Source organism: Rhinolophus ferrumequinum, chromosome 6, assembly GCF_004115265.2.
Source record: "Rhinolophus ferrumequinum isolate MPI-CBG mRhiFer1 chromosome 6, mRhiFer1_v1.p, whole genome shotgun sequence".
Classification (NCBI taxonomy): Eukaryota; Metazoa; Chordata; class Mammalia; order Chiroptera; family Rhinolophidae; genus Rhinolophus; species Rhinolophus ferrumequinum.
In genome coordinates, this window is record NC_046289.1 from 12,420,122 (window position 1) to 12,447,994 (window position 27,873).

A 27,873-nucleotide genomic window follows, 5' to 3' on the forward strand; every position below is an offset into this window, starting at 1 on the left:
CTAAGAGAACAGAGAACAATGGAGACATTTATTCCCCCTCACATACCCATTTGTTTTGAGGCAGGGAGGTCATGGCTGCCATTTTTACAAAGATATAATTGGAGGGGAGGATATGTAGCTTGTCACTTTTGAAAAAAAAGCATTGTTAATGTTAGAATCTAAAATGACAAAAAAAATAGCCACATAGCACTGAACCAAATTTTAAAATTGATTTTGTCTTACATCGTGCTTGGTTTTGACATATATCCTTCAGTCCTACAAAAAAATACATATGTTTTTAATGTATAGAAATGTTTCTGTTGTAACCACCCAGTTAAGAGAAATTATCCTTGGACAACAAGTTTATGTCAGTGAGGAATGGCATGAATTCATCGACTTCAGCAGTTGTCTAGTCCTCTGCTTTGCAGACTTCCTCTAGTCTTATGTTCTGCAGAAAGGAGCACAGAGTGACTCTCTGAAACGGCATTAGTGAAGTTCTGGTGCATCTCAGTTGAGAAGCATTCCGTCACAGACCCTAGACAATCAGTCTTCAGCAAGAGACGGGGAGGAACAGCTGGGCTCTCTGAGAAGACTGCTGTATGTCTGCCTTTGCTAGGCGATTAGCGTGATGGTAGCCATAGCAACTGGAGCGTCTCCATAGTAACGCGTAGGGAGACAGGTGCAGTTGCATCACAAGGCTGTTTGTTGCCTGGCAAAAGGACAGGCCATTAGTACTTAGATGTACGCTGTTGCCTTAGAAACAAATAACCCTACATAGCAACTACAGTTGGTTTGAAAGATTTGGAGGGGGGGAAACGGTTGTAGCAGTTTTTGTCTATGTTCATAACAATCAGTGGAAGCATACTTTATTGGCAATGACAACTTGAGGTCATATAGCTGTAGGAGATAAAATGGGATTTTCCAAAGCAGCCTAGCCAACATTGTAGAAATGTCCAGAAGGACAGAGCCGTATGCTTGGTTTTCTTCTTGTGGCTGTAGCCACTCTTGAAATGGAAAGGAACTAGGGCTGGAGTGGAGAATTGCTGATACACAAGGTTAATGGGGGAGGAGATGACACTGGTTATTGGAACATTTTCCAGATTCTCTTGTTCCTTTGTCATTCTACTCCCCCTGCCCTCCAGATCCCACAGAAAATCCTTTATTTTCCTCCCTAGCTTGTATCTTGGAAGTATTTCATATCCTTTGGCTTCTAAGAAGTCAAGAACTTAAGTGTTATTCTCTGGGCCCTATCAGTGGTTCATTTAGACCAGTATTTTGTTGCCAAGTGTGACCCCAAGGGAAACGCAGTAATTATTTAATAATTTGAAGGATTATAGCGGAGCTCTGGGGGTTGCAGGAAGAATGCATACTCCGGCAAGAGGCTTTCTCAGCTGGCCTAAGCTTAATGACTTCATTTGATTTTTTAATATAGGCATAGAAATAAAGATGAACCAGAGCTTTTGTAATGAAAATAATTTCCAAACGGATACCTCCCTGCTCCTGTATTGTCACCTCTTGTTCCTTTTCTCCCATGTGACTGAGGGGAAAAAAAGTTTCTGTGTTTACTCATGCGGGTTGCTTGGATTCCACCGCCAGAAAGGTCATTGGATGTGGAGTGAGATGACATATCACATTCTAACCTACCTCTTCCCGTGTCTTAATTCTGTGAGAACAAGTCACTTTGTCTTTTCTAGGGACTGTAATTCTTTCATCTGAACTCTAAAAATACTAAATACTGAATGAGTGTACCATATTTGGTTTATAATGATGTGCTATTCCGCTCCCATTCTGAGCTATCGAACCACTTGTTGACTCGACTTAGGGAAGGTGCAAGTGGGACAAAGCAAGTCATTAAACAGGGACTAAAAAGGCTGACTTGATGTTATCTGTCTGGGTCCCCTGTGATGCATGCAGGGCATCACCTGTCAGCTCCTTGCAGGATTGCTGTGCGGGGCACCTGGGAAGTGCATGGCTCTCACGGAGCTGGTACTTAGCATGTTGAATACGGTGATTATACTGGATGGGTGGTTATTGCGAGTACTTGCAGGTGTGCTTGGCAAGGAGCGCTCTGAGCTGTGCTGCAGGTGGCTGAAAACTCTGCAGGGGAAATGAGGCATCTGAAAACGCTGCCCCACGCTTTGTTCCCGTCCAAATAAAATGCTCAGTATTGTGGCATGTAGACTTGTGCCTCTGGTTTCTGGTATGCTCTTCTGGGTGTTTGTTAAAATGTTCCCCTGGACCTGCTTCTTTCGATACCGCATTTGTGAACTGTTTTTAATCGAAATGCAGAGCTCAGTGACACTAGCCCTTTATTAGTTTGCTAAAGCTGACATAGCAAAGTATTTGCTGAGTGACTTAAAACAACAGAAATTCATTTTCTCCCAGGAGGGGAGAAGTCTAGTCTCCCTGGAGTCGAGAAGTCCAAGATCAAGCGTCAGCAGGGTTGTTCCTTCTGAGGGCTCCACCTAGCTTCTGGTGATTTGCCGGCATTTTTTTTGGCATTACTTGGCTTGTAGAAGCATCACTCTGATCTTCACATGGTGTTTTCCTTGTGTGCTGTCTGTGTCCAAATTTACCCTTTTTATAAGGACACTAGTTATTATTGGGCCAGGGCCCCACCCCACTCAGGTATGATGTCATTTTAGCTAATTACATCGCCAATGACTGTATTACAAATACGGTCACATTCTCAGGTACTAGTGGCCAAGACAATCACATGAATTTCGGAGGGGGATGCTGTTTTTTTCGTAACAGCCCTTTTTTCAGTAAGGCATTTTTGCTGATAAATATGAAGAAAGGAAGGAAGTGTTCAAAAAACAAAATAATGGGGCATGTCAAAGGGACATGAGAACCAACCTGAAATTGCTCCCAGTGGCCAAAGCTGGGACAGTCTGAGCAACCAAATAAATAACATCGTATTGGGTTATAACCCAAAATATAAAATAAGTATCTGTGAGCTCACACTGATATAAATAAACGGTTGAATAAATGGGTGTAGAGACAAATTTCCCATACAGAAGAATTTCAAGTGATGTATGTAGACAATCCTCCACTCCAGCAGTTGGCGCTTAACTCCCCACTCCCTGAATGGCTGCACTCAGTGACTTCCAAAGAAAGAGTATGGAAAAGAAAGTGTATAGTGGAAAAACTTGGCAAATACTACCCTGGCCAGGTGATCAAAGCTAAATAACATCATCCACAATGTGAAGTTGACAGCACGTACCTTTGATGTGACATCATGAAATTGACACTTCACCTCTGTCATCTTCCTCCCCCAAATCCATAACTCGTCTACACGTGGGTAAAACATCCGACAATAATTGTTCTCAAGGAGAGGCATTCTACGGAATACCTGGCCAGCACTCCTCAAAGCTGTCAAGGTCATCAGAAACAAGGAACATCTTGAGAAACTTACACACCAGAGGAGGCTAGGGAGACATGATGCACTGATTGGATAATATGAGACCCTGGATGGGTTCCTGGAACAGAAGAAGGACTTTAGGGAAAAAACAAGTGAAATATGAGAACTGTGCAGTTTAGTTAATAGTAATGTACCAGTGTTGGTTCCTTAGTTGTGACAAATGTACTCTATGGTAATGGAAGATGTTAACATTGGGGAAACTGAGCGAAGGATGTATGGGAATGCTTGGTGCTCTCTTTGTAACTTTTCCGTTAAAGAAAGAGACAGCCCCTAAAACAGAGACTAGTTGAGTTTATCGATTTTTATCAATTTTAAATATCCAAGTCATTTTTGGTGTGATGAGAAGTAAAATCACTGAATCATTAAGCCAGTTGCCTGATGTCCTTTAGCGTCTGTCTGTCATCGTTACAGTACATTTGAAGAGCTGATTATAAGGACCTCTTGCTTTTACCTACTTCTCTGTAGTATCTGCTGAGCTGCTGGAGGGGCATCACTGTTTGGATATTACAGTTCTTGGAACTTTTTTTTTTTTTTTTTGGGAAATGGCATTCAATTGTGCTTTGTCGGTTCCCCATGGCCAAGCTCTGGGAACTTGGGCTGGCCATGCCGAATCAGCTTCTTACAGGACTGTAAACCTTTGCCAGTATAGCCTTCAGACTCTGGAATGAGGAGAGAAGATGATATGTTTAGGTCTCTTGCCCATACCCCTTTAGAAAAGTCCTATTACCTGTTTTAATGGTTATCTTACATATATATGCCCCTCTTTCCTAGATGTGGAAGTTTTCTTTAAAGGATATGCATATTTTAATGTTTTTGACAGAGATATGGCCAAATTGCCTCCCGATTGTACACTCTGTTCCAATCTATACTCCCACCAACATTTTAGGAAACTCCTGTTTTCCAATCTTTCTCCATGTCTGATGATTAAATAAACAGTTCCCCAGTGGGCCACCTTGAATTTTGTGATTTTGATAATTTGTAATGGGGACCTTTAAGCTTTACAGTATGAGATTAATTCCTGTAAATAGCAGATAACCCATAACAATGTTTATGACATCAGATTGTTTTCAGAAGTTATGGATATGGATCTTACATAATAACTTCTCTGGGATAGGCACAACCAATCCAAAATCAGTTTCCAGAAGAAGACGTTCTAATTATCTCTCACCATGGGTGGGAACAGGTTTTACAATGAATCAAGTGGTATGGTTTATAGTTTTCTGGATGATCAGTTTTCAAAAAAGGGAAATTTAATAAAATACTCCTAATCTGGGAGCCAGAGCAGTTCTGTTCTTCTTTGGTAAATCCAAAGAAATGTCAGCATCTTATAAGCCTCTGGTCTGTGTGATTGATGGGTCGTCCTGGTTGGGCTTAGAGGTACATAAACCACTTGAGGGGACATTTGTTTCCCAGTGTACCTTCCATTTGATGTTTCAATATCTTTACCCTAAAAAAAATGACAGCATATTTTATATTTTGTGTAAAGTATTGTAGCTTACCTGTACAAAGTTAGAAAAATCTACAAGACTGTTACTTGCTGATCTAGGTCTAAAGACTTATTTCTTGAATGACTTCAAAGTTTGCAGAGTCAAAACATTTCAAGGAAGTTTCTGTTGCTCTCACTTTTTTTAATAAAGAAAATACTGGACACTTAAACTTATCATTTAGCTTTTTATGTTTCATTTTGCTTCTTTGGAGCAGTTTAATAGGCCACAAAAATATATGGCCTCTCCAAAGATTTGGCCTTTCAGATATTGGGAGTCTTAACGAAAATGGCTGATTTTTAGTGCTGATTCAGCAAAAGGTTTTATTTTATCCTGCCTGCTGCACTGTTCATATACTTTGGGCTTGTTCTTTATAATTTTTTTTTAAATGCCTGTGTAGCAGAGTAATATTGCTAAGGATACAGAAATTACACAGGGTGGTCAGTATATATTAGAATTAATGAAATCATCAGTGATTTCTCACCGGGTAAGCAGGCTGTGGCTGAAGGAGTGAACTGGTAATGGCCGATGGAGGATTACATGGGGAGGAGGTAGGGAAGGTGAAGTGTTTGGGGAGCTCATTCTTTTAGACAATTAGAAGATTAGAAAATCCTCAGAATGTTAAGCTTGTTAATTCCCCCACTAAAATGCTGAATTTGCACACAGCAAGAAATTCATTGCTTGGATGGCATCCAGTACTTTTTTAACTTATAAGACATCTTTCATTCCAGTTACTCGAAGTGGTGTGTATTTAATAATAGTTGGCAGAGGAACTGGAAATCCACAGTAAAATCAGTTTTAACTTGCATTGAAGGACTTTAATTGTGAGATTGTTGTGTCACTGCAAGTTTTCATTCAGTCAAGCATAAAGAAAGAATGACTTAGAGAACTTGTATTATTATTACTCTCTTTATGTTCACCTGTAAGCAACATATTTGATGGAAACCATAAATCGTTTTTTAAATGCTCCTCCTGTTCAATACACTTACTTGTGTAAGTTTAATTTAAAAAGGTGAAGTGTTAGGTATTTTGAAAGAGTATGCTTAAATGGCAACATTTTGCTTCGAGTAATTTTTTAAAGAATGTTAACTTTAAAAAATTAATGTGAAGCTACATTGTGCTAAATAAGTAGAAAAGGATGTGCTAAATTAATATGGTAAAATGTATATGGATTGGATGACAAGATTTTCTAATAATAATATTTGCAAATGTAAACATAATTTTGTTAAAACATTGGAGGAGACAGATAATAGAAAAGGCTTAGAATTGTAGTGGGGGGGTCACTCATATATTAAAAAAACAGTTCTCATTTACAGGGTGCACTTTAAAAATCCATTAGTTGGGAATAAAAAAATACATCTTAAGAGAAACAATAAAAATCCATTAGTTGACTATAATTTTATTTTCTTATCAGATCATATTATCTATTGACTTCTGCTGTATATTCTGAATTGGTCTCACAGTACTTTTGATCTCAGCATTTTGCCTTCCGTATGCTGTCCATTGTACATTTCATTCTCATTTAATCCCACATTATTTAAATGGAAAACAGCCCGTTATCTCTGAGCACTTACAGTAGGCACATCACATGAATCTTGGGCCCAGTCATCCAATTCGTTCTGTTTTCACACTCACTTTGAAAGTTGAGTGTTTAAGCAGCTGGGCTGATTATATCTATTTTACTAAGGTGCTGAGTAAAACTCAGGGCTGAGGGAGCCCCTCTGAACTCTTGGGGTGCCCTCCGTCCCCGGTTTGTATTCTAATAGCGGAAGTGTTAGGATCATTTCAAATGTACTAGTGGTGAATTTCTGTTGCTCTGACTCCTGAGATGACACATGACAAAGAGCTTCTTGTGTCCCTCACTCCTGCTTAGAAAGCTGATGTGTTGATGGACTCAGTAGGAGTTTGGGGTCTTTGCAGATTTGCTTCCTGTTATTTGCTTTTCCACATCGCCAGTGGAGGACCTGGCAGATGCCTGATCAGAGCGTCTTGGATGTTGTTAGTGATGGGGAAATGTCTACAAGGTGGGGCTAACCTGCATTCTGCATCAAACCCCTCACCTTCCCAGAGGGGCAGAAATGGATCTTCCTGTTAGAAATATGAAAGAATGGTCAAAAATGCATGAAATCAACAGTGTACAATGTGAATGCAACAGGCAGAATGTGTTTTGTTTTGCATCAGCATAAAATTGGCAAATTTTTCATCATGGCAGAAAATAAAAGCCTTTTACGGTTGTCTCTAAGCATCCCTTTCTCCAACTTCTGGTTACACGAAATGCTTCTGGATTTTATAGATTAAAGGGGATGGGGCGTTAAGAAGTAGAGGTGTGATACAATTAGATTGGATAGCGGATCCCATCATTCATAAAAGATTAGAGGAAGATAGAATGGGGAAGGATTAGTTTACTGTATGTTAGCAGTGAATTAGATTAGTCAAAAGGTAGTCTTAGGTAATAGTAATAAAAGATACGTATTCGGACAAGTGATGTGGTTGCCAGTAATTCCCACCTTCAGTGTAGATCAGACCTCACCAGGAAGTTTCTGTCCAGATGGGAGGGGCACTTTGCGATAATGAGGAAAGCGATCTGGCTGGCGAGGGCATCTGTGGAGGAGCTGGCAATGTGTGACTTGGACGGGAACACCATCAGAAGGTCAGCATGCAGGCATCAGCCAGGAGAGATTTGGCTCTACTGGGTAGAAGTTATACAAAGAAAGATTTAGGCTTAATTAAAGAAAGGTCTGTCTAAGAGAATAGCATCAAATACCATGCCAGACACTTAACAGGAGCTGGGTAAATGTTTGGGTTGGTGGGTGAGTGGGCTATCCCTGGGGATGCCTGTCAAAGCTACACAACCAGCTGCCAAGATCCTCTGAAGAATTTCATTTTTGCAGGAAGAATGGCAAGGTCAGCCTTTCTAATTCTTGAGATGTTCTGTTTCTAAGTCTGTCGAGTTGCAACGAAATAGGAATATCACTCTGTAAGTGGTGTTTGTTGTACTCTGAACCCACGGGATAAGTTGGAAACAAAATGTGAGGGAAAATACGCATGGCTTTGTTGCTCTGAAAGGACAGGGCAGATTCTTTTCTTGCAATTGGTTAAGTCCAGATTTCAAGATCGTGATGAGGCTATAATAATTTAGTTACTCTTCATTCTGTGTCGTCCAGGTTTTTGATTCTTGCCCTGTAATTACCTCCCTTATTTTAGTGACACATCTTTGCGTTTTCCTTCCATGTGAATAAAATTGATCTCTGCAGTGTTTTGCCAAGCAGATCATTTCCAAAAGCTGTCCATCAAATCATCCAGACCTTCCCCCTATTGTTTATCCACTGAATTAACGGAGAGCAACACCCACCCTTTGTATCAGTCTCCACAGGAGAGCCAGACTGGTGTCCTTGTTCTGTGGAATCACATGTTTTTGGCCAGAGTCTCTGATTACATTCTTAACCTTTTGTTTTTCTTATGTGAGGCTCATGTCACATTATTTGTCAAACCATCATGGAGACTCTGCCATGTATGTGAAACTTGCGGAAAGAGTGTGTGAGAAGTCCTCAGACATTCCACATTATTTGCTAACTTCTGATTGTTAAATCATCTGGAGAAAACATCCATAAGCCATTTACACATATTTTTTTAATCCTTATCTTTTTAGTTTGAGTTGCTTAATCACAATAGTCCAAGTTGAGACATGTTCACTGTGTGTTTATCTACTTGTAAATGGAAAGTTTTGGTCGAAGTCTGTTTACCAGCTTGCTTATTCCACCTATGTCTCTCTGACAAACTTAGCAGCCCTCACACCCCCTCAATACAGCCCCCCCAATCTAGTTTGGCAAGAATAAAAGTGAATGGGGAAAAACACATTCAAAGGAAAAACAAGTAAAGAATTTTAGCAGCTTTCTCTACCTCCTTTCTCTCCCTCCTCCTCTTCTTCTCTCCCTCTCCCCTCTGTAACTAGGGCTTCTGAGTGAAAAAAAAAATTTTTTTTTGACTATAAGGAGAGTAGAGTTTCTTATCTTAGGATTTTTCTGAGTTAGATATTGACACACACCCCCTTTTCTGCTTATAGAGAAACTGAGGCACATGGAGAGGACCCCCACCCCCAAAAAAAAACTTTGCAGCAGAGTCCCCCACTGGAGTAGTGCTCTGGCTGGCTTTGGGGAGTTCCTTGGGCCCCCAGGTCTCTGCCCAGCCTTAGGTCTGCCTGCACATGCTGTGGAGTGGACCCCAGCTGGGCCTGCAGGTGGATGGATACAACAGCTGTGAAGTGCTCAGGAGGAAGAGGCAAGTCTGGGGAATCAGTAAGGAAGCAGGAAAATGGGTAAAGATCTCAAGCTCTCAGAGTGTGGCCCTGGCTTCCCCACTTCTCCCTGACTCCCCTGTCTGTCAGAATCCTGCCCTGCCCTGTCTCTGAGGAGCTTTGGTGCCCTTGGGTAGGTCCTTATGCCTCCCTGACCGTTGGCTCCTGTGTAAGAGGGTATATGATGGAGTGAGACCTGAGAACCCCACATGTGCTGGCACAGATTGGGACTGGAGGACCCCAGGCTCCATCCCGACTCCTGCAGGCCAGCCACCATCAAATCAGGCCCAGAGCAACACCCAGTGTCTTAGAAAGACACACAGGTTACAACCTCACCTGGGCTGCTCACTAGCTGTGTGTCCTTGGACAAATTCCCTGACCTCTCTGAGCCTCCGTTTTGTCATTCGTATTGTGGCATAAGAATACCTATCTCAAAGGAGTGCTACAGGTATTAAATTAAGTAAAAGGATGTATCAAATGCTTAGCACTTCTGCCTGGCCCACAGATAATCAGTGTGTGTTAATTTCTCCTTCCTCACCATCGCCAGACTTTCTTTTGATAAATGTGTAGTTTTGGTTTTTGCACATACTAATTTGGCCCCTGTATATATGGGTTTGCATTGTAAGGTATCTTTTTATACTTGATATTCTGTAGTTTCCACTAGATTTAAGATCAGTGAAAACCCGGATTCTGAGTTTCACTCCCTGTGCTTTAAACTGAAGCTGCATACAGGTGTTATTCAAAAGATATTTATCAATGATTCCTCTTAGGAAGATAGTGCAGATTATGAGAATAGTGCAAAACGTTGTCAGCTAGTTGCTCAGGGATGCCAGAATAATTGGCTGCCCTCCTCCCCTTTACTGTCACAAGGACAGTGGCGGAAGAGGGAGAAGCTCTGCTCTGTATCCCTTCCCTCAAAAGATATTTTAGCAATTTTGCAGCGTTGGATCTTCTGGCCTTCCTTATAGTTCCCCATCTGTCTGCCAAGGCCCTGCTGTACCTCTGGGTATCACAAATTTGGACCGGGTCATTCCTGAAGCCTAAGAGACCCATCAGGCTACTCGGGGATGGAAAGGTTATAAATTCCAGGCTGTTGACTGCAAGGCACCAAATATTGTCAGAGGACCATACATTTTGCAGCTGCCATATAAAATGCAAATGTGCTTAAGGTGGTGCTGGCCAGGAATTCTCCCGCTTTGTCTCATTCATTATTCCTTTGAAAAGAAGCCTCCCTCTGCTCCGTACTGCAAAGAAGCGTCCTCTGTACACTCACTGCAGAACAGAGCACTTGAAAGGTAAGGCACTCCGGCTCTCTCTGCCCTAATCACAATGGGAAAAGTTTTCACCACAGGCCAGCCAAAACAGTCAATTGTGTTCATTCTCTACCAGAGTCATAATCCGTGTTTAAATCTCTTGGCAGTAACTCATTAGTCCCCACACCCCCCCACATTCTTCTTTGATGTGAACAAAGCCCGTCCCCTCCCTGCTCCACATCTTGCTTCTCTCTCCCAGGAAATCTTAGTGTTTTCACTTTCATCCCCGAAGAAGAAAGTCACCCCAATGTGATCCTTCCCCACCTGCTAAAAGATGTAGCTCTTGATTCTTTGTGCTTTAAAAGTCTGTGTTCAGAGCTCACATATAGGTGGTGCCCCAGGCCATGGGTTCTGTGGAAGATATTCTGGAGATAACACCAAGGCCCCACTAACCACTAGCCGAGGACCCCTCACTCCAGCAGCTCCTCCCCCCAATTCTTTAAGGACTAATCTTGAGAAAGGAAGGATTGGACATATGGTAATGCCAATGGAATTTTTTTGTCATTAAAGCCCTTTGAAGTTCTCTCTTTCCAACACCACCCCTTTTTACCCCCACCTCTTAGATGTGGCATATTCTGTCATCAGGATTGTTGAACTCAAAGTTATAGGAAAACCAACCTGAACTTCTGGGAAACGACTCTTTGATGCAGTTAAACAAAAATCTATTTCCACCCAATATTCAGACTTCTAAGAAATAAACTATGAATGTAAACTCTTTAGCACTACAAGATTAGAAAGAATTTTAAATTTAGTGAGTCCCCCAGCTTTGGACCCTAAATCATTCTGGATTTTGGGTGGGAGGCAGAAAACCTCATTTATTGAACACGTACTCTGTGCCAGGAGTGGTATAAAAGAGACCATACATGCGATGCCTTAATTCTTACAAGAATCCAATGAGATTGATTTTATCACTGTTTCACATTTGAGAGAATTGAGGCTAAGAGAGATCTTCCCATGCCTGCAAATGGCAGGTCACACAGCTCGCAAGTGGCTGAGCTGGGATCTAAGCCAGCATGGTCTCACTATTCTAACTCCAGAGATTGAGCTCTTTCCACCTTAATTTGGCACCTTGTGGTCACTGTCTTCTGTGGAAATGTTCTCCAGTACCTACTAGTTGAAGAGTTGAGCCTGGAAAAGGAAGAATGGCATATCACTTTTTAAAAGGCAGGTTTTGTAGCATAATGAGGGCAGGACCGATGGCGGTGGGACGAGTTAGGAGGATGCTACAGTTGATCAAGCCAGTGGAGATGAAGGTCTGAAACTGGGGGTGGAGAGGAGGGCACAAAGAACTGGAGGGAGATCCATGGGACTTGGAGTGGGGAGGGGGTGGAGAGGAAGCTGAGTGGGTCCGCCTCATGTGGATGGAGGAAGACACTAAGGGGGGGGGGGAGAGAGAGAGAGAGAGAGAGAGAGAGAGAGCGAGCGCGAGCATGTGCACAAAAAGATCACCTCTGTTTTAGACAAAATAGAAAGGTAAATGTAGAGTGGGGAGAATCATATATTTTCTCAAACTTGTGATTTGAGTTTTATGATTTCAGACGTTATTACTGACTGTTTAATAAGAAAAAGAAATTAATTCAAAGTTCACAATATTAAAGACCTTGCCTTGTCTATGAAGTCTACTCTTAGAATTAATTAGGGTTTTGTTTTGTTTTTTTTCTCTAGGCTTGCTTAAAGATTCTGTCATCCTTGGGAATAAATGGCCGTACTTCAGTCATCTTTCTAATCATTTCTGTGTGTAATTTTTATTATTATTTTTTAAATATGTCTGTAGGGAGAGCTGATAAGGGCTTAACCAACTTTTGAGTTTGAATTATGTTGTTTGGTCATTGTTAAAGCAACATATTCTGTTAATTCTTTTAAAAAACTCTCTAACCATTGGCGTGAACCTCCAGTATGTGCACACTCAGTAAACATTTGTGAAGTAAAAATGAATAAATGTAATTAGCATCCTTTATTTGACACTGAAGTCATAAAAATGGGTTAAAGACACAAAAATTTGTTAAGGAATAAGCAATGAAGATTCATCAGAAAATACCTAATTCAGGTTGACCCAAGTGTCTAAAAATGAAGCTCTAAGTAACTATCAAAATGGTGCAGTGCCATTGCATAGTCACATGTGTTATGGCAAGAGTTAGATTGTTGAAAAGGGTGAGCGCTGCTGCCCATTTTGGTTTGTACGTGCTAGGTTGAATGGACTACTTGGGTGACAACATGCAACGTGTGAGGATGTTTTCAATATTCTGAGAAGGTGTAGGAATGATACTAAATTTGAGAAAAATCAGCTGACATCAGTGTGCTAGACTATTGAGCTATTTTTCAGTTAATCTTGAAAAATTTGCTTTTAACAACAGTGTTAAGGGGGCAAAGGGTGGGGTATCAGAATCACTAGAAGGGCTTTTAATAAAATTATATAGGATGTCAGTGGTGGAGGTTGTGTATGCTGGGGACACTCTCCATTCAATTTGCTGTGAATCTAAAACTTCTTTACAAATACAGTCTTCTTACTTTCAAATCTGTACTTATATTAATTTTACATGTATGTATATGTAGTCATATGTATGTATTTATTATACATATAGTTAGATATGGTATTTAAAATCACTGCCTTAGTTGGGCCACGGCTATTGTGGTGGTGGGGGGGGCAGTATTTGCCTCTCTCCGTCGTGTGCGACAGGAAAATCATTTTGAGAATTACTGTTCTGTAGCATTGAATGTTGGAGCAGAAAAGAAACTAAAATCACCCAGTTTAGTGTTCCCCAAATGAGTACTACAGTGAAAAGTTTCCAGAGATGTTAGGACTTTCCTTTTGAGTATATGTGTATTTTTCCAAGGACGGTATGTTTGGGAAACAGAGCCCATTGACTTGTTTGTAGTGAGCTAATTCAGATGTTTTCCCACACTTTATTAAAGACACTTTTTTTTTGGGAGGGCACACTTAACGTATCCAAAGGAAGACTAATTTGGGAAAAGGTAATCTAAAATAAGGGCGTTTCAAAGCATAGGCTGCCACTAATTAATGGGCTGTGGAATCAATTTAGGGGTTGCAAGCATCCTTTTTTTTTTTAATGAAAAATGATAGAATAGAAAGTACCAGAGTGCATTGCACATAGGAGGGTAAATGTTACTTTGTGCAACGTTTATTTCAGTTGTGTATGTGGGTTTGTATGAACTTAGTCATAATGAAAAATCTATTTTTTACTATAGGTGATGGCCCCTCAAAATTTGGAGAACACTGTTCTAATTCACTTCCTCAATTTTGTAAGTGAAAATACTGAAATGCCTCTCAAGATCACGTGGGGAGTTAGTGACAGACTCTGAGTCTACCCTTCATTCTCTTCCATCTACACAATTGCTCCGCCAAATTCATACATCCTCTTAATACTTAAAAAGCAGCACTGGTGGAAACAACCCAAATGTCCATCAAAAGATGAATGGATAAACAAAATCTGGCTCCTGTGTGCAGTGGAATATTATTCAGCCCTAAGAAGGAGTGAGATTCTGATACATGCTGCAATATGGATGAGCCTTGAAGACATGCTAAGTGACCTAAGCCAGATACTGAAGGGACAGGTACTGTCTGATTCCACTTGCCGTTCCTTAAACAGGCAAACTCCTAATGACAAAAAGTAGATTAAAGGTTACTCCCAGGGCTGAGGGGAGAGGAAAAATGGGAGTTAGTGTTTAATGGGTACAGAGTTTCTGTTTGGAATGATGAAAATGTTGTGGAAATAAATGGTGGGTGGAAATGGTTGCACAACAGTGTGAACGTGCTTACTCGGTGCCACTGAACTGTGTACACTTACAAAATGGCTAAAATGGCAACTTTTAGGTTAACATGTATTTTATTCCATAATTAAAACAGATACTCCAGCCACAGAAGAACAATATTAGTTAATAATAAAAGCAATACAGTATTTCTTTAAGCAGACCTTGTTGTACATTCCATTCTAACATCCACTCATTCTTTCGGACCTTCCCCTGCGTGGGCCGGGCCAGGCACTGAGGATTCTGAGGCCAACAAGACAGGCTCCTGGTCTTAAAGGAGTCCCTGGAACAGAGTATGGCCATGTGTGGCCTTGATTTCAGAATCCCTGGCAGGTGATGCCTGCTGGCATTTCCACAGGTGATGCATTTTACAGCAGCGAGTCACTTAGCATATGACCTTTCCTGTGTTAATAGTTCTGATTTTCCAATGGCAACATTTGGATAAACCAACAACTTGTTTTTGAAAGGCCAAGCAGAAACACATTTCATGGTTTTTCTCTTGGTTTCATCTCTTTCATCGGTTGGTCTTTAGCCCTGACCCATAGACAAATAGCCTTTTCTTGCTTTGCTCATCCCTCTTTCTTCACAAGACCGCCAGGCTCGTTGTAAACAGCAATTTAAGTGACATGCTCCCTCCCACAAGGTGGTTATTGTGGTTCCCTCTGTCTCCATTCTCTGTCGTTGCTTCACATATGTGGGTATGAGAATCAGAAGAATCTGGTGAAGCAGAAATGAGGACAGAGGCGGCTCGATGGCGGAAAATGGATGTGTGTTTCTTCCTTGGAGCCGACTGAAGTGTCTGAAACTAACGATGCCAAGGCAATTTCTGCCCATAAGAGTTGTAGCAGGTGGGAGTCGCCCATTGGCTCTGTTTGAGGACTTTGGAGGTTTCTTCCTGGCAGGTGGGCACCCTTTTGCTTCCCGTCCCTCCACAGGTATTGACAAACAGCAGGTCTGTGCTTGCAGCCACCCTGTTGGCATCTCTGCGGGCCTCAAGTTGGCATCTACAAGAAAGGAAGCTGGGAGAAAATGCCTCTAACTCAACCAGTGAGGATGTTTAACTCAGTTTACTGGTAGCTAAGGAAGTGCCTCAGAAGTAGTTTATTTTTATGTCACGCTAAAATTTGCCACAAATGACGGGAAGGCAAGGTGGCTGGTAGAATCTTCCTGGATTGGGCAATGCATCATAATGTTGACCTTAAAGCTTTAAGCGTGACCTTGCGAGTTTGAAATTTAACTTAGGGTTTCACCACTTTGGCAGTGTTGACATTTGGAGCCAGAAAATTCTTTGTTGTGGGGGGCTGTCCTGTGCATTGGATGTTTAGCAACATTCCTGGGCTCTACCCACCAGATCCAACCTGTGATTATCAGAAATGTCTCCAGACATTGTCAGATGTGGGAGAGGGGGCCACAAAATCACCCTTGGCAAGAACCATTGGCAAGCTCCAAATACCTTCTTATGTGTTCCGAGTTTTAGGCATTGAGGACTTTGTCGGTTGTTATTCTGGAAATAATGGAGAAAGGCTTGGGCTTTTGTTTGGTTGGTTTGAGACATGCTTTATTAGTACAAGACTCAAATCTTTTAAGTGTGTGCGAAGTGTCATCAACTAGGAGAAAGGAATATCTAGCCCTGGTGTCAGAGTGACTCTATTACCCATGTGATAGGCTCGTTCTGTGATGGGTGTTGAGTCGTGATTTCAGGGGTAGTGTGTCTCTTGGAGATTTGCGTTATGGGTAGGGTCTGGGGCCTGTGTCATTTCTTCTGCTTTGCTGCTTCTCCCAGATGTCATGTTGGGGTCCTACCTGAGTACCCGAGTATACAGGAACCAGCAAGCTAAACCTGGTGGAGCCTGCGTCAGTAACACTTGAGTATACCTCTCCTCTTTACCTGCCTACCAGCCACGTGGCCGAAGGATGTGAGCAAGTTATTTAATTCCTCTCCTGTGTCTTTCTCTCCCACATCTACATGGAGGAAGATACCTGCTCTTCATCTTCTTAAATGGCCATGGTGTGTCCGCTTTATCTCTTGAGCTCACCTCATGGAATGGGGTCAGTTGTTTAAGACCATGGAGCTCTTTGTGGTTTCATTATCTGTTCCAGAGCCCAGATGGATTCCCAAGTTCCATCTTCCACAAAGCAAAGCATCTCTTTTCTTCCACTAGGCTGGATTAGCTACGTAGAATGTTTCTTTATTCATTCGTCCAACATTGCTGGAGTACCTGTGTGCCATGCTTTGTGTAACTCACTTGGGATACTTAGATGACTGAGCCAGGTTTCCTGTCACACTCTTGTTAAAGATAGATTTATAAATGAATGTAGTAGGAGAATTGTTTTCTATCACCTTTATAAATGCTGTGGTTTAACCTTCTTGCCTATTTAGAAGCTCTTGCTAAGTGCTAAAGAACTGGAACATGGTGGTGGCTGGTTTGGAAGATACTGTCCTGGAAGTCTGAAAGCCTGAGTTTTTGTGCTGACACTGGCTCTGATTATCTGTGTGCGCTTACCCAGGTCACTTCATGCTTCCGGAACTCACTTCCTAGGTTTGTAAAATGATGTGTGTGGACTGTATCATCTCAGAGATCCCTTCTGACTCCTGCAGTCTATGCTTGCTATAATAATAGTTATATTGGAATTACTAACTACTAGTATAATATGTTTAGAGCTAGAAAACTCGTGATTAGCCAGTCTTTGTGTGGAAGATTTATTGTAAGTTTTTAAAATGGGTTCCCCGCTCACTTGTGGCTGGTGGGAAGACTTGGATAACTCTGCTAAGGTCCGAGGCCTTCATCACCCCGAGTCCCCATTTAAGGGGTAAACCAGTAGTCTGAAAGATTGAAACAGATGTCTTGCCCTGGAGCTCCCTAAGAAAGATGCTACCTCTAAACAGGGCTATCAACTTCAGGGGGCTTCTTTCCACAGTGCTTTGTGGGGTTAGGGTGCCTTTTACCTGTATCTTTCCGTCCACTTCCAGAATAATATAAATAAACGCCTTAGGTCAACATTATCCATTTCTTCCACTTGAAGCTGTAGGTAAGTTTTCTGTCCAGGTTAAACCTTGTGACACCTGTCACTTCTGGGTCCTGTACGCTCCATCCCCAGTGTTCTAGGGCAAGTAACCTCACAGATGGCTGCAGCCACACTCATGATGAGAGATGCCCAGTCAGAGATAAGGTCTACAGTCACACGCATGTCATATAACCATGGGAAAGAAATATTTGGAGCATTCCTCTCTCTTCCTTCAAGACAACTTAGCATATTTATTAACATTTCAGTTGTGGTCTTGCAGGTAAATCTCACCTTCTCCGAGAAACCGTCATGTGATCTCTCACTGCACATTAGAATAAATTTCCTGAATCACCTGGATGAAACTTGGCAGCTCCTGCCTCATAGTGTGGTCCTGTGTGAACAAGTGCTATTTCTCTTACAAGACTGTAATCATCTCCTAGAGCCGTGATTGTATTTAACCACCTGGAAAGACCCCACGGCCTGGGTCAGGCTGTGCGTGCATGCGTGTGTAATATATAGCTGGTAAGTTCTGGTGGAATGAATGGATCTGGATCACAGTGTCAGGCAGTGGGAAGCACTCAATAAATAGTTGTAGAATTGGGCTGAATTCTAAATATTTCACAGTTCTCTAGTCTTCCTACTTTATGCCATTTACTATGGGGATTAAAAAATGAGACGAAGCTATGAGTACACACTAAAGAGTGTAAGTGCTTGCTGGTTAGCTAAGAGCCATAGAGCTTTTAGCTGTTTTACAGCTCTGAGTCTGTTTTTTTTCTTTTAAGCAGTGTTTACTATTTCTGGCCATTATGTACACTAATATAAAAATTTAATTAGATCCTTTCTTTTCAATTAATTATTACAGTCCTGTTTGTTTGCTCTCTTGACAGAGTCTGCATTCTGGGAACAAGAGAGATCAATTTTCTATCACAAAATTTATTACTTTTGACTAAAGTCCAGTGTGCCTGTGAATTTATGCACCACTCTTGGCGACGTCTCAGGCAGTCAGGGGATTGTGTATTGGGCGAGTGTTCAGGTAGCCTAAGAGAAAGGATCCTTCCAATCCAAATGAGTTTGATTGTCCTTTTCAGAGCAGCACATGAAGCAAAGATAAAATTCTGTACAACTCCAGAGATTGAAAATCTACATGTGTCTTAGTAATTCCTCATTGTTTAATATTTTTTCAGGTATCTAGAGAGTTGGACTTAGGTACAGAATGTGCATAGGGTTCTGGCTAAGGAAAGGTTCTTTCTTTGATAGAACCTGTAAAAGAAGGTGTACATTCCAGGAGGGAAGGGACCTGTAGTGTTCTTCCGTTACCTCCAGGACCCACACAGTGCCTGGCACATAGTAGGTGTTCAGTAAGTATTTGTTGAGTGAGAATCCATGAGTAAATAGCTTGTTTCGCTTTTTATCATTGAGGTGTTTTCTGGATTAAAGGCTCTGTGACCGGGTCTCTAAGTCCCCACACATAATGTCTTGGATGGGGCTATCTTTCAGGGTTAGGAGATACTACCACACCTGTCTGTAAGAGCTACAACTACAATATCTAACTTGGCAGGGCAGGGGGCTGGGCCTATTCTCCAAGAGGCACAGGTAATGCCCAGTGCTGTTCACACAGCCCCCAAGGACATTGATCTACCAGCCCCCATGAGCTTGTGAGTCACACACACCCGGTGCAAAGCCACCTACCACCAGCTCTATGACATTGGGGCAAGTAGTGTAACCTCTGCTGTTGTCTGTTCCTGATCTGTAAAACTGGGCAGGTAACACCTGTTATCCAGAGTGGGTGGTGGTATTAAATGCGTTAGCAGGTGATGTCCTGCTATACTGAGATATTCAGTCAATATATCCATGTACAGTTTCTTTACCTTCTAGTGGTGTGTCACTTCTATGAATATGGTGGTTGTCCACTCTGTACTGGGTGGCTTACTTCTTACTCTTGCATGAAATGGGGAAGATGGGAGAAAGGGCCCTATAACCGCAATTCCTGTTGCTTTAGGGAATCTGATGCAGTGCAGCTTAGTAGCTAGAGCCTGAATGCAGTTAGGAGGAAGGACTTATACTGTGTGTGGTGGTGGTGGTGCTGTGTGTTGGGGTAAAAGAGGGAGTAAGAGTTCCGGGAGCTTGATTGAGGAGCTGAAGTTTTAATTTCATTTAATTTTAATTCCAAAGGGACCAGCCACATGTGGCAAGCGACTAATGCATCGGGCGGTGTGGCTGTAGGGCTTGGCTTTAACTCCAGGGCTGTAGTGCTCTACATTTCCTGGGAGCTTGTGAGAAACACAGAATCTCGGAAATTACCCCAGACCTACTGGATCAGAATCTTTCTTTTAAACAAGAGCCCAGGTGGTTCGTGTGCACATTGGAGTTTAAGAAACACGAGGGTGGCGTTGGAGTGGATCAGTTTTCTTCTGTGCTGTTGTGGTGCTGGTGCAGGACTGAACCTTGGAGCTGGAAGGTTATCCTCCTGTCGTCACTGCCTGCTCAGCTATTCACAAACCCTGATGTTGTTTTCAGGAGACCCATGCATGCGAGTCTGTCTGCATCCCTGTGGTTAAGACATCAGAGAAAAAACTTACGTAGCCTTTAGCTCGGGATTAAATGCTATTTTGCTTATTCCTCCTCAGAAACTTTCTCAATCTCTGTATTTCCGTGTTTTCTTCCCAAAGGTTGCTCTCCTTTTATCTTCCCATTCTTTCCACTACAGCTTTTTCTTTCCTACTACTTTGCTTTGAACTGGTAAAGATGTCACTCTGCACACACACACACACACACACACACACACTTTTTAGAAGTTTCAAACCAAATCGGCACATTCAGGTTGTGGTTATCGTAATGCTTTCACTCTGGCTAGTGGTAAATAAATATTTCAAAAGGTTAAATAGCCTTTTCTCTCTAAGTAAAATTAGAGAAATGTCTCCGACCTCTCTGAAAGTATTAACTTCTCTTCTGTAATGGTGCTACTTTAACCAACTGAAACACCTGAAACCTTTGCCAATTTCTTTGACATCCATCGGTCAGATCACTTCGGCTAGTGTAGGAGATGCTTGGGTCTTGTCGGTGCTAGCCAAAGCTGGGAATTGGACTCTGCGTTTATTTTCATGGGGACTTTTCATATTGTCCCCTTTAAGTCTTGAATGACTCACAGACGTCAGGTGGTGATGACTCTGTACCAGAAGCTGTCTATATGAGGTCTATAACAGGTGGAAAACCTTATTAGGCTGCATCTGGGGAGCTGTCAAGGGCATCGTGAAGAAACTGAGGCAGCGTGCTAAAAGGGGCAGCACACCTGGGTCCCATGCTCCCATAATGCATCTTGAAAACAAACCCAAGTTCACAGTGCCAGGAAATGATGGAGCCAAAATGTGACCCCACATAGCTCAGTTCCTGAGGATGCACGATTTCCCACCGCACGCCCACCTTTGCTCTCTGCCAGGAAACAGCTCCCTCCAACATCCCTTCTGCTTGCTCCTTCCGGTTGTTGCTGCCATTGCTTTAGATCCTTTTCTCCTTCAGGCTTTTCTCAGGTGTCACCTTCTCAAAGGCGTCTTCCCTAGCTAGTAGCTTCATCAAGAATAGTGCACGCACGCACACCCCGCCATCATTCTCTGTTCCCATTGCCCTTTATTTTTCTCCTTAGCTCTTTTTATCGCCTGCATCTTACACATTTATTTGTATGTATGTCCCTTGAGAAAAGGGACTTTGTTTTGTTCACTGCTGTATCCCCTGGGTCTAGAACACTGCCCAGCCCATAATAGCACTAGATAGGTATTTTTGAATGAACCAGTGGATGCGTGAATGACTGACTCTCTAACCTGGATAGCTGCTGTCACCTCCCACGTGGTCTCTTTCTTGCCTCTTTGTTGGTGTGCTCCCCGCGGCCGTCTGGGCGATCCCTCTGAAACTTCTGCCTGCCCCTGAATAGTTCTTTCCAGAGGCTTCCTGTTTTTGTGGTTCCTTAGCCCCCTTCTCCTCAGCCTTACCAAATTTCCTTCATCTTTTGACGATTCCACGCCACACCTTTTCTCTGCCTTCCCTCCGCAGCCCCTGCAGACTCAATCACTGTGTCCTCGTATGGCCTGAGCTTTGTCTGTCCGGCTTTCACACTTCAGAGCCCTCTCTTCCTCAGTTCCCTCTACATTTTGTGAGGGCAGGAACCATCTCCGTCTTGCTCCCCGACCTTCAGGCTTTGCGCCCCACCAGGGTAGGCACTTAGTAACTATGTATTGGAGGATGAATGAGGCCACTTCATTCTATGGGTTGGTCCACAGAATTTGTAGGAAGCAAGTCTCACTTCTCTAGAATTAAGTGTTTCTCTGGCATTACGAGGTCTTACTGTTCAAGCTGTGAGATTTAAAGACAAAATGCTTCCTGCTAGTTATTAACAGTTGCCCTGTAAGAACAGAGCTGTTAGGGGGCCCTGACCCCTGGCATGCTGCCCCCTTTCCAGCTGGGAACAATGCTGTGGAGTGGGGTGGGGGGTGGGCAAAGGCAGCTATGGCCCCGGCACCCATCAGCCAGATTACCCAAAGAGGATTGCAGTTTTGGGGCCAGAGGAGTAGGGAGTGGGTAAAAAGGATTTGAAATGAGATTATCGGACCTAAAAGCTCCTTGCTTTTTGTTCAGGAAATAATGTGCCTGTGTTCTTCCAGGCAGCGAGACAATCCAGTTTAGGGCCTGGAGTGCTAGATCAATGTCCTGGGGCTCTTCAGATACTTAAAAATAAGTTGATCTGTAGTTGTACTTATTAGTCTTCTTGTTACAAAAACAACAAAAGGAAGAAGAAAGACAGGAATGGAAAGAAACAAGAAGAGCTCATAAAAGTACTCTAAACACACAAAATTGAACACTTGATCTATTAAGAGCTACAAAGACAGCGTGTCTTTAAAGAACGTCTTATTTGGTCAGTGTGTCTTCAAGCCCAAGTCTGGAAAGTGAATGGGTCGTGCGATGAGAATGCAGTTCTTTATTGTGAACTCTGAGAAAAAGGGTCATTTTCCTCCTTGACTCCAGCTCCCTCCATGTGAGATCATTCATAAAAACCCTGAAAGTTTGGTTGGGACCCAGTTAGAATCAGGCTGGTGTTCTCCCTACCATTTGTGGCAGGTTTTATAGCCATCATAACAATTCCCTTAATGCTTTAAAGTCTTTTTCACTTCTCATGCTTCCTGGAGGTATATTTTGTTTGGCTCTTGGCCCAGGTGCCTCTTATAACCCTAAATCTTAGCGTCCTCTTCCTTGCACTGTCTGCTTCCTTGCCTTATCTGAAGTTTTTACTGATACGACGTGGCTTTCTGCCAGTAGGGGAGCAGGCCTTCGGACTCCTCCGGGTGTGATGAGGGAAACCTACAAGGGTTTTGTCTCTCAACTGATAATACCTGGCCCCGCCCCTGGCATGATGGTGGCGGGTTATTAACTAACTCAGGGAGGTATGCGAAGGAATTCCAGGTTGTCTGAAACTGAACTCAGAAGCTCTTGAGTTTATCCACCCTTCCACCAAGAGGAGCAATTGGTGGGTCATGAATGAGGCCACTTAATTCTATGGGTAGATGCACACAGAATTTGTTGGAAGCAAGTCTCACGTCTCTAGAATTCAGTGGCACCATGAGGCCTTACTATTCAAGCTGTGAGACTGAAAGACAAAATTTTTCCTAATTGAAGCAATGAAAGAAAACGTTTGAGACATTCTTCCTTCTGTGGAACCCTGAGTTAACATAAAGTTTGGGAAACATGGGTACATACCCTGGTTAAAAAACTCACAGCCATACCTTGTGTTTGAACTCCCATTGTTAAAAATTTATTCTGAAATCTGTGGGACTATTTTCTGCCATATTTCTGTTAGAATGGGCTGAGTGAATACTTGGAGGATATTGTGTTTTGCCCTTCCGTGTTCAGTTTGTAATTATGTTGATGTAAGATAATGTGCCCACTCTTGAGAGGCCACAGGAAGTGACTATTTTGAATAAATCCCTGATAGAAGCTTCTCACTTGCCCCTTTCTCTTAAAAGTGAAATAATCTTTATCCTTCCATTCCCCTGCTGCCTGCCAGTGTGTTTTTATTTGAAGATGAGGGCTAGTTGGGTTTCAGTTAATTAAAGTTTTAATTGTGTTTGATTCTACAGCAGACCTACCATTTATTTACCTTAATAATGAAAGGCAGTGTCACCATCTTTGAGCTCGCTGTCTTACTGGACAGCGCAGGGCATAGAAGCAGCCTTGAAACCTGCTAGCCCTGCCTGGCAATTGGCATTTGTGGTTTGTTTTTGGCATTATATTCATGTCTGAGCAAAGTGCTAACGTCAGCTTCATAATGTGAACATTATGAATTGCTCTACTGCCTAACAGAGCAGGCTGGAGACTGCACTCCTTAGAAAGTTCTGGTTGTAAGGCTGGCCCTTAGCTACCAATACTTGGAGACCTGGATTTCGAGACCTTTCCCACTATTCTCAGAACTGATAATAAGGATGGTCCACTGCACGTAAACCATGTGTATAATAAACTGTGTGATCGATGGAAGAAATCTGGAATTTCGGAATGAGCTAGGCAGAGGGCGCCTACGTGAGCAGTCTCCAGTGAGAATTTGGGCACCGAATCTACAGAATCTCATTCACACGTCACGTAATGTGATGATTCATTCTGGAAGAGTCGAGCATGTCCTGTGTGACTCCACTGGGGCGGGGGGAAGGGGAGACTCTTGGAAGCTTGTGCTTGGTTTCCTCAGGACGTCCGTCCCCACCTCCCCACCCCGTGTCCCGCTGCTGAAATCAGTCACAGCCGTGAGCACATCTGTGCCATGTGCCGGGTCCTGTGAGTCGTCCTAGTGAATCACCCCACCTGGGGCTGTCTTGGGGATCTTGGCACATCTTCTAAACCTGTTCTGCATCTCCAAGTTTTCTATCTTGGCAGGTCTTTCCCTTCGATCCTGTATCCAGTCAGAAACCTTGGAGCCTCTCTGGTTCTTTCCTTGATTCTGGCATCCTGTCAATTTTTACCTCCAAAGTGCCTTTAATAATCAATTACTAAATGAATGAATGAATGAATGAATGAATGAATGAGAAAAGGTGGGAGGGGAAGGGAGAATTGGCTAAGATACCGTTTGTACTCTCAAGAAGCTTATTAGTTAGTTGGGGGACATAAGATGTGCTCATAGATGAAACTAAGAGTATGAGAGGAACGTGGGTCAACTAGTGGCGCGCTGTGTAAAGGATTCAGAGAAGGAAGGCAAACCATATTGTTTAAGCAACGTTACCAAACTCATGGTTCGCCACCATTTCAAATCCCACAGAGAGAAGCAGGATTTGGTGTGCTTTTAAGAAACAGTCGTAAAAGTGGAGTCTTCCTACGGGATCCTGAGACGCTACCCCTGCTGAAACTTGTCTTTCTCTGGGGTGACATTTGAAGCTACTTAACGGGGTTTGCGCACTTCCAAGAGTACAATCCTCGTATAATGATGCCTGAATGGTTCTCTCCGGGGTGTCTAGATTTCCTCCCTGTTCTCTGAGGCAGAAGGGACTCTTGGGGAGAGGAAAATACATGTCAGTGCCAGTGCTGCCTCCCAGCACCCCCTCGAGCATGTCTGAGGAAGTGGGCTGGCTGTCACCAAGTCTTGTATCACCGAGTGGGTAGGATGGGTTGGTTGGTGTGAGTCAGTTGCTGTTGATTGTTACGCAGCTATGCCTTATGGAGACAATTTTATCCTATGAGCTTCCTCAGTACCTGCTAGAGGCCAGATTGCAGAAAGTGTTATCAAGGTTGCTGTTACTGCTTTACTTTGTGTGCTTTAGGCAGCCGCTCAAGTTACCCTAGAAAGCTTACATCTAGAAGCTGCATCACAGTCTTGGGATCATGCTGTATTGTGCAGGTTCTGTTGTACAGAGCTTTGTATCATTTAGCTTCTGCTGCATAACAAACACCCCAAGCTAAATGGCTTTAAAAAGTGATCATTTCTTTGCTGCTCCTTCTGAGTGTTGGCAGTTTGGGTTGGGCTCGGTTTGGGTGGCTCATCTCTGTGTCTTGTGGTGTTGTCTGGGCTCGCTGGGACCTTAGCTGGGAGGGCTGGGGCAGCTCTCTCCATGGGGTCTCCCATCCTTTAGTAAATTGTTCCAAGGTTATTCACACGGTGGCAGAAGGATTCCCAGCAACAAGAGAGAACAAGTCCCATTACGCAAGCACTTTTCCAGTTTCTGCATGTGTCATATTTCCTAATGTCCCATTGGCCACAGCAAGCTACGAGGCCAAACCAGAGTCATTGTTGGCAGGACCCAGCTGAGGGTGTAGGTACACGGAAGCATGATTGTTGCGGTCTGTTAGTACAGTTGTTCACATGAAGGAGTTTATCTAGGGTCTGGCCAGAAATGAAAGCAGCAGCTGTTGTCAGCTCTCTGTGCCTTTCTCCTTCAGGCAGTCGCCTGGGATGGGTACAGTCAGTGGATTAGACACTCCGCTCACTGGTCTACATGGGTCTCCTTAGCACTGCTTCTCTCTGTGACCAGTGACTCCACAAAGGCTTAAGCCATCTGGCTCACAGATTGATGGGCACTCCTAGTCCCAGAGGACCCACCAGAAGAGTGTGGCTGGATCAGCACAAATCTGATGCTAATGCTAGAAAAGGAACTCCAAGCTGACATCAAATACAGCCCCGGTCGGAAGTTCTGACAAAATGGCATCTAAAATCCCCTTCAGTCTTCTGAGCCTGGGCTGTGTCCTCCTTCCGTTCCTGAGCATCTCTGAGGAAATGCCAGCAGCGGGCCTGTGAGCGCACCGTAGTGCTGTGGACAGCTCGGAGGACAGCAGAGGAATGGAGGGGAGTCTAGGGATGTGAGAAGGACAGACTTGCCAGGGACACGGGACACACGGATTGTTGAGCTAGGTTTGCTGCTAGGTGACTTGGATCTCTTGGGTGAGTAGCGAGGTGGGCTGAGGGACTAGATGACGTGTGCTTTCATCCCAGTTCTAATCTGATTGTAAAACGTGTATCTTTTTAGGGTCATGCTGATGTTAGAGCAACTATATGTATTTAGCAAATATCATCGAAATAATTGCCTCGTGATGCACCAGGAAACAACAATTGAGGGAATGATTTTGAGGTCAGATAGGTGTTTTCAGGTAGAGCTGGAATGAGGAGGGGGAAGGGATAAGAACGGATGGTCTTCAGGTCCTAGAATGAAGCTGGGCCTTGGGCGTCAGGGACACATTAATGACCCGTCTCCTAGTCGGGCTGAGTCAGGTGAGAGGTGTGTAGGGGCTGAGCGGATATCACAGAACTTTTACCAAGTGCATTTGGGGAAATAATTCAAGGAGATGGCGAGGCTTCTGAGGCATGCTTGTTAGGGAGATGACTTCTGCTGCAAACGGGGAAGCAGAATTTAGAGCAAGAAAAAATTTTCTGTCCTTTTAGTCTGAGATTAGGACAGTGTCTCAGGTTGGGCAAATTCAGCTGTTATAGTCACTGGATGTCAAAAGCCCTCACTGGTGGGAACTGTGAAGGTTCTAGGTGGGCTGCTTTCAACATCACTGAGTGTGAAAGATGGCTTGAGTATCTGTGTATGTGTGCACGTGCGCGCATAGCCTAGTATGGAAACACAAGCGGAGCGCCATACCAACCCGTCCACCTCACGTCTGACTTGCTGGTTATGGTCTAAGCTCGGGAGCCAGGAACTGAGCTCATCCTGACCAACGTTCTGTTTCTAAGGCTTTGCGTGTTGCCAGGCACCTATTAAGCACATAAGAAATATTTATTGAATAAACGAATCAAGAAAAGCTGGAAGGGGATTTTTTTTTTTTAAAGCATCTTGATGTGGTAATTTTTACAGAATTAACCCTGGACATTTTAATCAGTTACAGAACAATAACTGTTGATGTCCTTTAAGCTGTTTTGGTGGCAGTGAGATAAGAAATGAAAGGAAGCTGACAAAACAAGTGACCAGAGTTAAATTTATACACTATTAAAAACAATGCACACTAACTGCTAAAAACCCAAAAACCTGAGTTACTTAGATTACCAGCCTGGTGTAGTAGAAGTACACTATCTTTTTGTACTGTATTTCTATTTTTCCAGAATTAAAATAGCTTTATTGTATTTTCTGATTGGTAAGTAAATACATACTTAGATAGAATGGTCAAACAACAAACCAATATAAAGAGTTCCATAAAAATACCCTTCTTTCCATGCTGTTAACATTTATGGAAAAAAAGTTTTAATTATGGTAAAATACACATAAGATAATATTTACTGTCCTAACAATTTTTAGTGTAGAGTTCAGTGGCATTAAGTGCATTCACATTGTTGTGTAACCAATCCCCAGAACTTATTCATCTTACAACACTGACAGTTTACCCATTGGACACCTCCCTGTGTCACACTGCCCCCCAGACCTTACACCCACCACTCTACTTTCTGTTTGTATGAATTTGAATACTTTAGGTACCTTACGTAAGTAGAATCATACAGTATATTTGGGGGGTGTGTGTGTGTTGGGTGTGTAAGTGTGTTTATCCATTCATTCCTCCATGAACCACCTGGGTTGCTTCTACCTCGAGGCTGTCGTGAATAACGCTGCTATGAACATGGGTCTTGAATCCATGTTAACATGTCCCTCCACCCACACA

The 27,873-nt window shown here is 42.9% G+C and overlaps 1 protein-coding gene across 8 annotated transcripts in view; it reads left to right on the forward strand.

Moving 5' to 3' along the window:
• Positions 1-27,873, forward strand: part of FOXN3 (forkhead box N3) — a 361,663-nt gene that overhangs the window by 198,291 nt on the left and 135,499 nt on the right. The window lies entirely within an intron of this gene.